Source organism: Mesoplodon mirus (genome assembly GCF_964341445.2).
Source record: "Mesoplodon mirus genome assembly, chromosome: 6".
Taxonomy (NCBI): domain Eukaryota; kingdom Metazoa; phylum Chordata; class Mammalia; order Artiodactyla; family Ziphiidae; genus Mesoplodon; species Mesoplodon mirus.
Window position 1 is genome coordinate 104,199,551 of NC_138982.1, and position 13,236 is coordinate 104,212,786.

Sequence of the window (13,236 nt, forward strand, 5' to 3'; positions counted from 1 at the left end):
TGCAGTGTCCATTGTTGAAAACAGAGTGGTCAGCACCATTACATTGGTGCCTCTGCTTTTTAACAGGTTGGAAGCTAGACATCTTTCTAATTAATATCATTTGTTTAAAGCAAATTTCTGGCATTCAGTCTGGTTACAGGTAACAAGGAACAACAGCCTCTTAGGAAGCAGAAAACTGTATCAGTAATTTGTGGAGCCAGCTTGATCTGTTTTAGTGTACTCAAGTCTCACACTCTCTCTCTCTTTGCCCTCCCCACCCCACCTTTCTCGCTCAATCTCCAAACCAACACCCCTACTTCTGCCAGAAAGTAAACAAGGAGCCACAGTACTTATCTGGGTCACAGCACTTAGTTACTCAGGCAAAAAGAATAACAAATAGCTTAAATTCTGTCACTAGCAGAGGTCAGAAGTATGACAGAATCAAATCTGTGGGCCTTTCATTAGGGGCCTTCATTTAGCTCTGCCTAATTACATTAATTTTCCAAGTTCTTCTAAGTCAGTGCTCTCAGTTCAAAACACAGCTTAAAATGCTTTTCCCCCAGTTGTCAGCATGTTTACTTTCACCTTTAAACAACAAAGATTGCAAATATAACCTTCCACTGTCCTAATCCATTTTAAGAGACTCAAAGCAAAACTGGCTGAGCAAAGCAACCCTGTATGCCTGTGAGGCCTAGAGCAGATAATCTTGTCAAGCAGCAGCAGCCTGTAAGGGAAATGGGTTCCGGCAGAGCACTTCACAAAGCTGTTTTCCTGGTGTCTGCTTTAGTGACTGGGTTATAAAAGTGCCCATGGAGACTGTGCTCCGCAACAAGAGAGGCCGTGACAGTGAGAGGCCTGCGCACCGCGATGAAGAGTGGTCCCTGCTTGCCACAACTAGAGAAAGCCTTCGCACAGAAACGAAGACCCAACACAGCAAAAAGAAATAAATTAATTAATAAACTCCTACCCCTAGGGCTCCCTGGAAATAAGAGGGACTGGGAAGCAAGTGGGTGAGTGGGTGGGTGATTTCAAGGTATAGGCTGGTGCAGGCTCCTGCTGCTGATGCTCTGCAGGCCACAGTTCCACATGGCCTCACAGGCCCTGTGCAGGAACAGAACTGTGAGTTTTCCCAAGTCTGTCTTCAGCACTGTTCCCACTGCTCTTTGGCCCCTTTGTGCTGCTATCCAATGCTCCCCACCGCTCCTCCTAGCCACATCCTCTCTCCACATACTTTTCTCCTTCCCATTTATGGTAGCCAAGGCCTGTCACTGTCTTCTCAATTCCGTCAACTTGCCAAACTCTTCACATCAGGGTTTTTGCATACATAGTTCCTTTTACCTTAGAGACTCTTTGTCTGCCTGGCTCCTTCTCATCAGTTGGGTCTCATCATAAACATAGCCCTTCTCAAGAGAGGCCTTCCCCAGTTGTGGACTCCAAATTAGATCCCCAGCCCATCACCATCCCTCATCACTCCCTGGTCTGGTCCTTTTTTACCATAATTTGATATTTTCTACTTATTTGTCCACTAACATTCAGAAAAGAAGTCTATTTTACTCATCACTGTATCAATACCTAGTACTGGCTCAGGGAGATCAGCTCGGTGCTTTGTGACCACCTAGAGGTGTGGGATAGGGAGGGTGGGAGGGAGACGCAAGAGGGGGGGATATGGAGATATGTGTATATGTGTGGCTGATTCACTTTGTTATAAAGCAGAAACTAACACAACAATGTAAAGCAATTATACTCCAATAAAGATGTTTTAGTACTGGCCCGGTGTAAACGTTGCCCTTTACGTGTAACACTTGATTTTAGTAGGATTCTTTTCACTGAGTGCCTATTACATTAAAAAAAAAAAAACAAAAACTGATTACGTGGTTGCCTCCCTTTCCCCCAGTAATCTGAACCACCCAGGCATCCCCAGCACTGCCCCATGACCTTGAAATATACTTCCTCATTTAATCATCAGCGCAGCAGTGTCACGTTATACCCATTTTACAGAGAAGAATACAATGCAAAATAGTTATATGATTTTCCCAAAATGTTTAGAAATGCTAATGCCGAAATATAAATTTATATGAGCATTTCAAGCATGATAGCAAACCAATAAGATCTCATCATGGATTATGTGATACAAGCTGTATAAAGACTATTTTAAAGAACATCGCCAGTAGCTTGATTCTTTACTGTAGTAGTATTACATCATCTCCAAATCAAGTTCAGGAAATGTAGAATGATGAAAAGTATCAACAGGTAGAGCCATCCTTTTAAGTAAGTATGGGGCACAGAGACTCAAGCAACATCTAATGGAATGTGAGGTATGTGATCAAGAGATTTCTGGAAACATAGTACAACACACTAATACCAATAAAGGATGTTAACCCTGCCTGTAACTATACCAGTATAATGGTGTGGCTAAGATTAAGAACTCTAGAATAAGACAGACTTGAGTTTTAATCCTTGCTCTATTATTGGCTAATTCTGACTCATTTTCTCACCTGTCGAATGAATATAACAATCTCATCTCCCAACATTGGTATGAAAAGTAAATTTTGTATTTAAATTGATAACCACAATGTCTGACAAATAGTAAGTGTTCGATAATTATTAATTTTATCATGGTAATTATTATTGTTATTGTTGTCATTAGCTTGAGTTGCCTGCCACTGTAAGACCAGACATTTTAGTTCCCATCTCTGAAAGTTTACAAGCTAGATCCTGTATGTTGATGGGAAGTGAGGAGATTCCTTACAACTATGCTGCAGTAGCACTCTCCCTTCTTTGTGAAAAATTCTCTGTAATAGCACATTTGCCCTTCTACTTATCAAGATTGAAAAAAAAATCCTTATTCTGAAAAAATGTCATTTGATGGTGTGTAATAGGTCTTTCTCATTTACATAAATTTAGTGGAATTTATAAGTATGTGGTTATCAAAAAAACTTAAAATTTTACTTTTTGTGAAGTTGTTTTAAATATATGCTAGGTCTTCCTTAGATTCTGCAAACAGGTTCCAGTTTTATTTTATGCTGCCTGATAATTCACTCCCTTGGGGATATCATTTGTTATCATCCTAATTATCACTTTGAAGCATTCTTGACAATTTGCTCAACCACACCTTGTTTAGGCTACTTTCAGGTTTAACTCTGCTGGCTGTAAAACTAAATCAGTGAATTTGTACCTAAAAAAAGTTTGCAATTACCACCACAGCAATTTTCAGAATCACTTCATGTGGTGAGTGGAAACATTAATCTGGGTGCTTAACTACTGCTTGGGTATTAATTGGCATTCAGATAACATATATTAAAGAACACTGAATGGCAAAATTTTTTATAAAAATAAGTTCTGTTAAATAACTAGCCCCTATGGCTTATGTTTCAGTATACAATGATGCTAATGATTGAAGCTATATTCACTGCATTAAAAATAAGGCTATAAGGAGTCAGGAAATTTAGAGCTTTACTCCTAGCCTAAAGAATTCTCTTCATTATGTAAGAAAACTATAAATAACAGTTTTACCATTGGAAGGATACTGCAAAGAATTGTAATTTTATTACTTTTAAAGAGTTTTAATGTGTATGGAATGATTAAAATCAATGCTTGGACATTTTTAACCCTAGGTATAGATTTTACGCAAATGAGCATTCATAATTTTATGAAATATTCTCTCTTACAGAAGACTTTATTTTCCTTAGATGTTTTGGCTGCATAAAAAAAAACAATTGAGTTATTTTCATAATGTGAAACAAAGTATGATTGCCTAAGTAAAATCAGAGACATTGAAAAATGTCAATGCATGAATCAAATTTTCCCAAAATGACTACTAGAGTTAACACCATTCTAGTTTTGTGATTCATTTACTCAATCGCTCACTCATTCATTTGTTCATCATTGTTAGTCACTGATTATTTATTGATGATCATTTAATGTGCCAGGCACTATTACAGCCACAGGAAACAAACATAAAATAAACAAAAATGAATGCCCTCAAAGACCATCCATTCTAGTTGGTTGTGGAAGATGGTCAATAAACAAAATAAATAAGCAAAATGTATAGAAACTTGGATGGTGATAACTCCAATGGAATAAATAAAGCAAGAAAGGGGAATAGAAAATTCTGTGTATGGATTTGGAATTTTAAAGAGGAAGGTCAGCGTAGGTATTACTAAGAAGGTGATGTTTAAACAAAGACTTGAAGGAGAGATGTTGGTTCACAACTTTCTTGGAGCTTCGCGTGTGTAATCTAAAATTGGACCCCATACTCAGAGGGCAAAGAGAGACAGAAGAAAGAGGCAGGTCCTTCCAGATTGTTAGGTGGTAGTTTTATTAAGGAAAGGAATTTCCTTACAAGGCTTGTCTTGGGCGGCCGCAAGATGAGTAGACCTCAGCACCCAGGTAGTGCCAGAATCTTAAAAGTTTACATAGAGTTCTTAACTGGGCTCAGTCACATACACCATCCAGATAGTCTCAGTATCTCATGCCCTCTCAAGGCTGTGTCTTTGGGCAAGTTCGAGCAAGGAGGAGGCCAGAAGAACACACATTCCAAGGATGGGGAGGGAGTGAGGGACCTCCGACTGCCTGGGTCAAATCATGCGTCAACCAGCGTCATGTCCTCTCTCAATTTACCTTCTCCAACAAGAGAATGGAGCAAATCTTGCAGAAATCTTGGGGGAAAGAGGGTTCTAAGAGAAGGAATATTAAGAATAAATGCTCAAAGGTGATAGAGTGGCTGGCACTTAGGAGGAAAATCAAGAATGAAAACCTGGCTGGCATGTCATTAGAGCAGAAGAGAGAAATGAGAGCTGGAGACAGAGAGGTTACTGATGTCAGATCTAGTAAGGTCCATTGTAAGGTCTTTTTCATTAGAGCTGAGAGAAATCAGGTGTGACCCAACTCTTCATTATGTCTGGAGAAATATTTTAATCATCTGCTGTTTCCTACACACTCTATAATCATGTCCACTTGGTAGTACACTAAAAGGCTCATGGTTGAACTCCAACTTTTTAAAAAAAATTCTTGATTGTCACCAAGATCAATAACAAATAAACCAGATTTTAAAATTAAATGCATTCCAGGGATAGAGAGAATTTTGTTTAAATAATTTGTCTTCAATTAATTTTTTTGAACTGGCAGAAACTGTTAATGGTTCTCTAATGTCTTTCTCCCCATTGACTTGTAATAGAACTCCTGCAGGCCTTGTGACCAAGTACCAGCTACTAGGATGTGAGCAAAAGATACAGGTGCCAACTCTAGGTCCTAAGAAAGAATACGTTTCTATCTTGGCTCTTTCCCTTTTGTGGCTGAGTCAGTGAAAATGGGAACAGAGATGGCAGCAAAATATTAAGTTGAGCAGTTGCCCAACCAGCTGTGACTGCTTATCTTTGGTTGGCAATATGAGAAAGAGACAAAGGATTGTCTTTTTTTTTTTTTTTTTGCTGTACGCGGGCCTCTCACTGCTGTGGCCTCTCCCGTCGCGGAGCACAGGCTCCGGACACACAGGCTCCGCGGCCATGGCTCGCGGGCCCAGCCGCTCCGCGGCATGTGGGATCTTCCGGGATCGGGGCACGAACCCGTGTCCCCTGCATCGGCAGGCGGACTCTCAACCACTGCGCCACCAGGGAAGCCCAAGGATTGTCTTTTTACAGCCAATATTTTGGGGTCTTTGGTTTGCACCAGCTTAACCTATACTCTATCAAAGACGTTAGCAAAATAAGAAGTTAAATGAGACAGAACTCCTAAAACTCTAATTTTTTTTTTTTTTTTTTTTTTTGCGGTAGGCGGGCCTCTCACTGTTGTGGCCTCTCCCCTTGCAGAGCACAGGCTCCGGACGCGCAGGCTCAGCGGCCATGGCTCACGGGCCCAGCCGCTCTGCGGCATGTGGGATCTTCCCAGACCGGGGCACGAACCCGTGTCCCCTGCATCGGCAGGTGGACTCTCAACCACTGCGCCACCAGGGAAGCCCTAAAACTCTAAATTATTTCATCGTAATCTTTAACCCTCTGATACTCACTTTAAACTTCTTTATTACATCCCACAGGGAGAAATGCAACTGTAATTCACTGTACTTTTTTAATATAAATAAGGAACAAGAAGTCCATGACCTTTTGACTCTAATTTTTATTCTACATTTGATGGAAAAGGAAAGAGAGGGACTTTGGAAATAATTTGAAGAACTTCTCAAAGAAAAACTATTTTCTGGCACAAAAACGTTTCTTTTTTTCTTGCTAATTAGAGTGGTAGTTGTATCAGATTTGTTCAGGAATATGTGGTAATGAGTTACATATGGCACAGGGAAGCATTCACTGAACTATGATATTTTAATATAGCTTGCTACAGGAAGAGAGAGACAGGAAAGAGAGATTAACAAAAATAGAGAAAATTAAACAAAAAAAGAAATATTAGGGTGGAGGAGGCTGCAATGGAGAGATATGGGCTAACATAGCAAAGGAGAAACTTAAAGACAGACTTAAAGGGAACCAAAGAGGAACTTGGCAAAAGACTGTCAAAAACCACGTGTGGGAATCTGTTTATTCTTGGTTTTGTTTGTTTCTTTGTTTGTTTTAAGCTAATGCCCTGGAAGATCTTCACTAAACTCAGAAAACAATCTAGAATATCTGAAACCCTTGAAGCCATTGTCTAAGTAGTTGAGAAGAATTAAAAAAAAACAGTGGGGTGAGAACAAGTGGAGTTGTCTCTGCTTACTTTTCAAAGTTACAAAGAAAGTATCTCAAGGACTATTTTATAAATATCTTTTAATGAACTATAATCTACCCATGATTTTTGTCAGAGGTATAATATTTACATGAATATGTCCAAGGTTCCTGACATGTCAATTATTTTTTTCCTTGAACTTTCCTAAAAGATTTTGTGTGTGTGTTAGATTAATTGATCTGTTGCTCAGATCTGTTAGAATTAGAAAGCCAGTTGGTTGAGAGGGAAGAAAAGAAAAACAAAAACAAAAAAAACCCTCAATGCATACTATTTTAGAGTGCCTAAATGACAATTATTCAAGTTTAAAGTCAATTTGAAAGAGAAATTTAAGATATAAGCAACTGTTGAACTCGAAAAGCATTCTTTTTTTTAATATTTCTGATATATTTTTAAAAATCTGACCCAAAGATCATTTTGGAGTACTTATTTGGAATGGTCCAGATATCAGCATGTTGGATAACATCTAACATCTTGTCTAATCATTTGAAGGACGATATGAGAGCCCTCAAAGAATAGTCACTTTAGTGTTCATATGTGATTATTTCCCTGTATATGTTAATTCCTACGCAAAATTTGTTTGTAAAATGACAGTTTGGAGAACTTAGCATAGCCTACAAGAATATGTCTAAAAAACAAAATAAATTAACTGCTTCATTTTTAATTCAAGACACAATATGAGCTGATAAAGTTATGATAAGAAAAAAATTCCCAAGTAGGAGGCACAATCTGTTTATTAGATTGCTCATATTTTTCTTTTTCTTAAAAAAAAAAAAGGCATGATAACATATAGGTCTGATAGAACTATGGTAAGAAAAATTAGAAATGAACAGCTCAGCAAGCACCTCTTAGTTTGATTTGCATGTCAAGTGATTGAGATGAAGAGCCAACTCCCACCACCTAAAGTTCAATTCCTTTCTATTAGGACAGGGATTCAAAACAGAGTATGCTATGCACCACTAATTATCCGATCAGCTTCAGTTTTTCGTATGATTAAATTAAATGATAATAAGTAATCAACTTAATTATTCTGTCATCTAAACAACTGATAAGATTACCCTTCTTTCATTTACTCTGCAAAAATTATGTAATTTGAGTCTAACACTATAAAATATAGGAAATTATAAATGAAGTCTTTGCCCATAAGAAGTTAACAAGCATCTGAGGAGAGAAGGAAACACCATCATCTCCCACTAGAAGTACTCGAAAAGCAGCGTGGTCTCTGTTAAATCCATTCTCCACACTGCATTTAGGGTGATATTTACAAAGGGCATATCTGATTATGTCATCAACCTCCTGTGCCCCCACCCCCAACTAAAGACATGAACTATTTCAATGAATTTCCAGTGCACTTAGCTATACATGCAAAACTCCTTGCCAGTGTTTTTAGTGCTCTTCATTAGTCCTCCCCTAGAGACTTTCCAGTCTGGTCTCTCACTGGGCTCCCATTCTCTCTGCTTCAGCCACAGTGGTCGTGCTTTTTCCAGCCATGATATCTTTGCAAAAGGTGGTTTTGCTTCATCAGGCTCACTCCTACTTCAGATCTCAGCATAACTGTCACTTCCCTGACCTCCCTTTTTAGGTCAAATTCTTTATGTATAATATTTTATAGCACCATGAACCTCTCCTCTGTGCTTAGGGGTTAGAGACAGTTTTATGCTTTTGTTATTAATTAAATTCTATCTTCCTCTCTAGGCTATGAGCTGCAAAAGTAGAAAAATCATGTTCAGTTCTCCTCACTATTGTAAAAGATGTGCTTTTTTAAACAGCCTGAATCCTATAATCCCTTGATAAATATCAGTAGAATGACTGTTATTGTTAAGTGAGAAATGAAACTGAATTCAGCACTCCAACAATGGAACTTCAGAAAATCCCCTCCTAATGTTGGTAATGAGTTTCAGTCTTCAGCTTAAACTAGTCATTGGTGAGTTGATTGGGTTTTATTTGTTTGTTGCTTTGTTTTTGAAAAACAAACTTTGAATTGCTCTTATTGACAAAGAAAATGACTGCCTCTAACTATATTATAAACATTTATTTCTTCATGTTTTCAACAAATACAAAAAATATATATGAATTCAAAGATACTGTACAGGTTTTAATCACTCAAGAGCATGAATTTATAAATTTATTTCAAAATAAATGTAAACCGTATTACTTTTGAAAATTCTGTTGGCTCACGATGCCTTTTATGGCAGATCAAACTGTGTACTTGTTGTGCTCTATAAACTAAATTGTCAGTTAACTTTGTGCTTCTGTGGAAGAGTTGGCACTCCTTCATTTACCTGTATTAGACATTTTCCCAATCTGTTTTTCTCCCTTGATTGAAAAATCAGAAGTAATTTTTTTGGTTTTGAAAAATAAATCACTTAACCCCACCAAGTATTCTCTTATCTATTTTTTTATTTTCATTTTTTATTAAACAATTTTTATGAACAAATAAGTTACCAAGCACTTATAACGTGTCAGGCTCTGTTCAAAGTATTTTATATGCATCATTTTAACATCATGTAGAGACGATTACTAGATTCTTTGAGTAACTAGAAAGAGAAGTTCATCAAGTTGCCTCATCATGACCCAGGCAATGAGGGGCATGGCTTGGATTTTAGACCAGTTTTTCTTCCTTCCCAAAAGGTTATATCAAGAATAAAGAAACAGCATGAAGTGGGAGAAAGATTCCCAAACTAGAGTCTTTTAAAATCCAGAGATAAGCCATGACTCCGTGACTAACTGACAAGTCACTAAAATTCTCTATAATCACCTTTAAAATAAGGAGCATGTAGAACATCAGGGCCAAAACTATTGTCTGCCGAGTGAAAGTTAATTGATTCTCTGCTTACCTCATCTTCCCTTTACCCAGCCCCAAAATTAAGTCCACAGAAAGAATGATGAATGGCTTAATGATCATGTATTATACAAGTAGACAGAAATGTAATCACATAGTCAGCATTTTTCATCTTCTAAACCACATGCTTATCTTCACAGAGTAGAATTTTTAGATTAGTAGCATTTTTTTTTAATGTGGTGTATATCATTAGGAGATAGGACTACTACCAGCTGTTTGAAGGAAATAGGAGTTTTAGAATCCATTGGAAGGAAGTGAATAAGACAGATTGTTGATAGGAGAGGAAATCAAGTCTAAAGGCTCCATTTCTTATCCCAACTCCCTATCTTTCTTACAAGTTCCAGTGACTTTTTTTTTTTTTTTTTTTTTTTTTCCGTACGCGGGCCTCTCACTGTTGTGGCCTCTCCCGTTGCGGAGCACAGGCTCCGGACGCTCAGGCTCAGCGGCCATGGCTCACGGGCCCAGCCGCTCCGCGGCACATGGGATCCTCCCAGACCGGGGCACGAACCCGTATCCCCTGCATCGGCAGGCGGACTCTCAACCACTGCGCCACCAGGGAGGCCCTCCAGTGACTTTTGTAAAGGATTTTAATACCTTCATTTACATCTCTATAAACTGTTTTAATGTGGACATTTTTACTTACATAAAAATTAATGCTTGAAAAGTACTTTAAAATCCTTAGTGCTTCAAGCATTTCAAATGAATCCATATCATAATATAGTCTACTATACCATAAAATGTGGTAAAACAATGGTTTTTCAACAGTGTTGAAGAAACCTTAATTAAACAGGCTAGACTCAAGATGGAGTGCAAAGATCTACAATATTGATGCATGGCAGGTGTACTGAAGTGGTACAGTTTGTAACATAAAGAACACATGGATTAGATTTAGATAATATGGGATTAAATTCCACTTTTTCTATTTCTTGATTATATCTTATGGTTGTTAAAGAAATAATCTGGTATTAACTCCCAAATTTTTATTCTCCCATGTATAAGGAAGGTAATCAAAAATAAGTTCTTCCTATCTTATCCTTCTGCTGCACCATTAGGAGTGTCTACATTGGCTGCCAAGCTCCCAACATCAGACGCCCCCACTGGAACTAGCAAAAAGGAGAAAAGAGAGCAAACAAGGTCATGTCCCTGCACAGAGCTTGTATACTTATACCGCATTGGCCAAGACTTCATCATAGTTACAAAGCAAGCTAGGAAACACAGTCTTCATTCATGGCCATGTACATAACCAAAAATTCATGGATATATATTGATAGAAAACTAGGAGTCTCTACCACAGTGATCTTAAGCGAGTGACATTACCTTCCTAAACAAGAAATTCATCATCTGTACCAGGGGTTTTAATATCTTTTTTGTCAGAATGGGATAATGGTGGCATGTTCTATTTAAAAGTGCCTGTCACAACTGTAAAACAGTGTGTTTACATTTAAGCCTTATGTAGACCTAAGACATTATTTGTTCATCAGAGTCCATGAATAGAAAAAAATGCGCAAACCGTCTGTTGTGTTACGAATAGACAGAACCTTTGGACAAGAGTCAACACATTTTTTTTTTTTTTTTTTGCTGTACGTGGGCCTCTCACTGTTGTGGCCTCTCCCGTTGCGGAGCACAGACTCCGGACGCGCAGGCTCAGCAGCCATGGCTCACGGGCCCAGCTGCTCCGCGGCATGTGGGATCTTCCCGGACCAGGGCACGAACTCGTGTCCCCTGCATCGGCAGGCGGACTCTCAACCACTGCACCACCAGGGAAGCCCCAACACATTTTTAAAGCATTACTTTTTCAATACGGTTTTAAAGATTCTGTTTATAACAGAGAAATGACTCTCAAGTGTTAATCACTAGACTCAATATGCCTCTTCGGCCACTTGTAGCGCTCTAAGAATGTATCACTCCCTATCTTTCTCTTCAGCAAGGAGGGTGTTTTCTAACTCAGGAGCTCTGAAACTATTCAAAAGTGAGAAGTAACTGAAGCCAATCCTGTCAGATTGCTCTGTACCTATTCAAAGCCACACTATGGAATGCTCAGGAGGGACCACTGTATTTCAGTCACATTCCTACACATATACCATTTGTACATTCCTCAGAAGTCTCTAATAAAAACAGTTTCTTTTTAACAGTAATACAACCTCTGTGAAGATAGATTATCTTTTTTATGGGGTGAGGAACCAGACAGACAAAAGACTGTTGTCTAAAAGCAAGGAAACTCCCATTTCTAGTGATGGGGGGAAGTGGAAAGCATCTGTTAATATAATAAAGAGAAGCCACCGAGTGCAAAGTTAAGCTTTGAATTCATTTTAAGCAAACATGGAGAAAAAGTTGGATCATCTGTCCTCAAAGAAACTACATCAGAACATGAAGTTCCTTGGTTGATCCAAAGAAAGACTATTGCTGACAATTGGTAAAACAGACACAATGAACCAGTTGTCAGACATGCCTACTGAATACCAATTTGTAAAATAAAACCCTTGAACAACCAGAGGATGATTTAAAAGAAGCTGCTGACTCAAAATGAATCACTTCACTTTGCTGTGTTTTCTGCTCTTATATAGATCATCATTACTATTTTTAGTTTCTATTTTCAGCAGAAATTTGAGTTAACCTTTTGTTCCATCTGTAGCTTACCTTCTGAAGCAGCACCACCTCCTTTTCATTATTCCTTTCAAAAGCACTGAAATTTGCAAAATGTGCCATTTCCCTCCCTCACTCTGTGGAGGAGCAGCAGAGCCAGCTTTTCAAGCATGAAGATTCCTAATAATCAAAGGAACTTGAGGACTAAAATGAGTATGCAGAGTGGATAATACTCAACTCCAGAGGAGGTGTGATTGGAGAGGCAACAAAAATTCTCTTGCTCAAAAATTTGTTCTTTAGAAACCTGTCAAAACACCTGGAACTCCCCACTGTGACTTGCTGAAGACTTCAAACCTCTAAGAAAAATTTAAAATATTTTCACAAAATATTATTCACTAAACCACCAACAACCACAAATGTCTCAGCTCATACTGGTTTATTTGATTCTCCCTACCTGAGGCCACTAAGTACTCTCCTGATTTCTTAGCAAAGTATAATGGGGAGAAATTAGAAGCCGGGCTCCAAATCTTTTCCTAAATGCAGACACTGTTACGATCAAAGAAGTTGCCGACTCCCCATATGATAATGTTCATTTAGTATGAGATAATTTCAGTATTTGAGAACATAAAAGACAAAATTTACTCAGAATTCACTGGCATCTTAAGATAGATGTTTTCTTACTCACAATAGCACTTTTATATATTTAAATTATAGCTGTATGTATTTATGGAATACAGACTTGCCCAATCCTCAGAAAAGTATTCAAAGCAAATAAGTATTGGGGGCTTCTTATGGTTACACCTTGGCACTTTAGCAGGGCTGGCAGGGCTGGATATGCCTACTGGCTGTACCTGGCTGGGTGGTGTTACAGGGAGAGTCTTGGTTGGGGGCTGGCAGGAGGTGGCTTACAGGAACTGGGCACAGAGGGCTTATTCTGGCTGTACTATAAAGAGAGGTAAGAAACGAAACCATTCCCCTAGAATTCCACCTTGTCAGTTCATCCATGATGAAGAAATTCCCACATGTAGAGTGACACAGTAGATGATATAAATTTGTAGTGTAGAATAAGGGTTAAAGACTGGAAGAGGCCTCGGAGGTCATATAATCTGATCATCAGGTGAGGAATATGA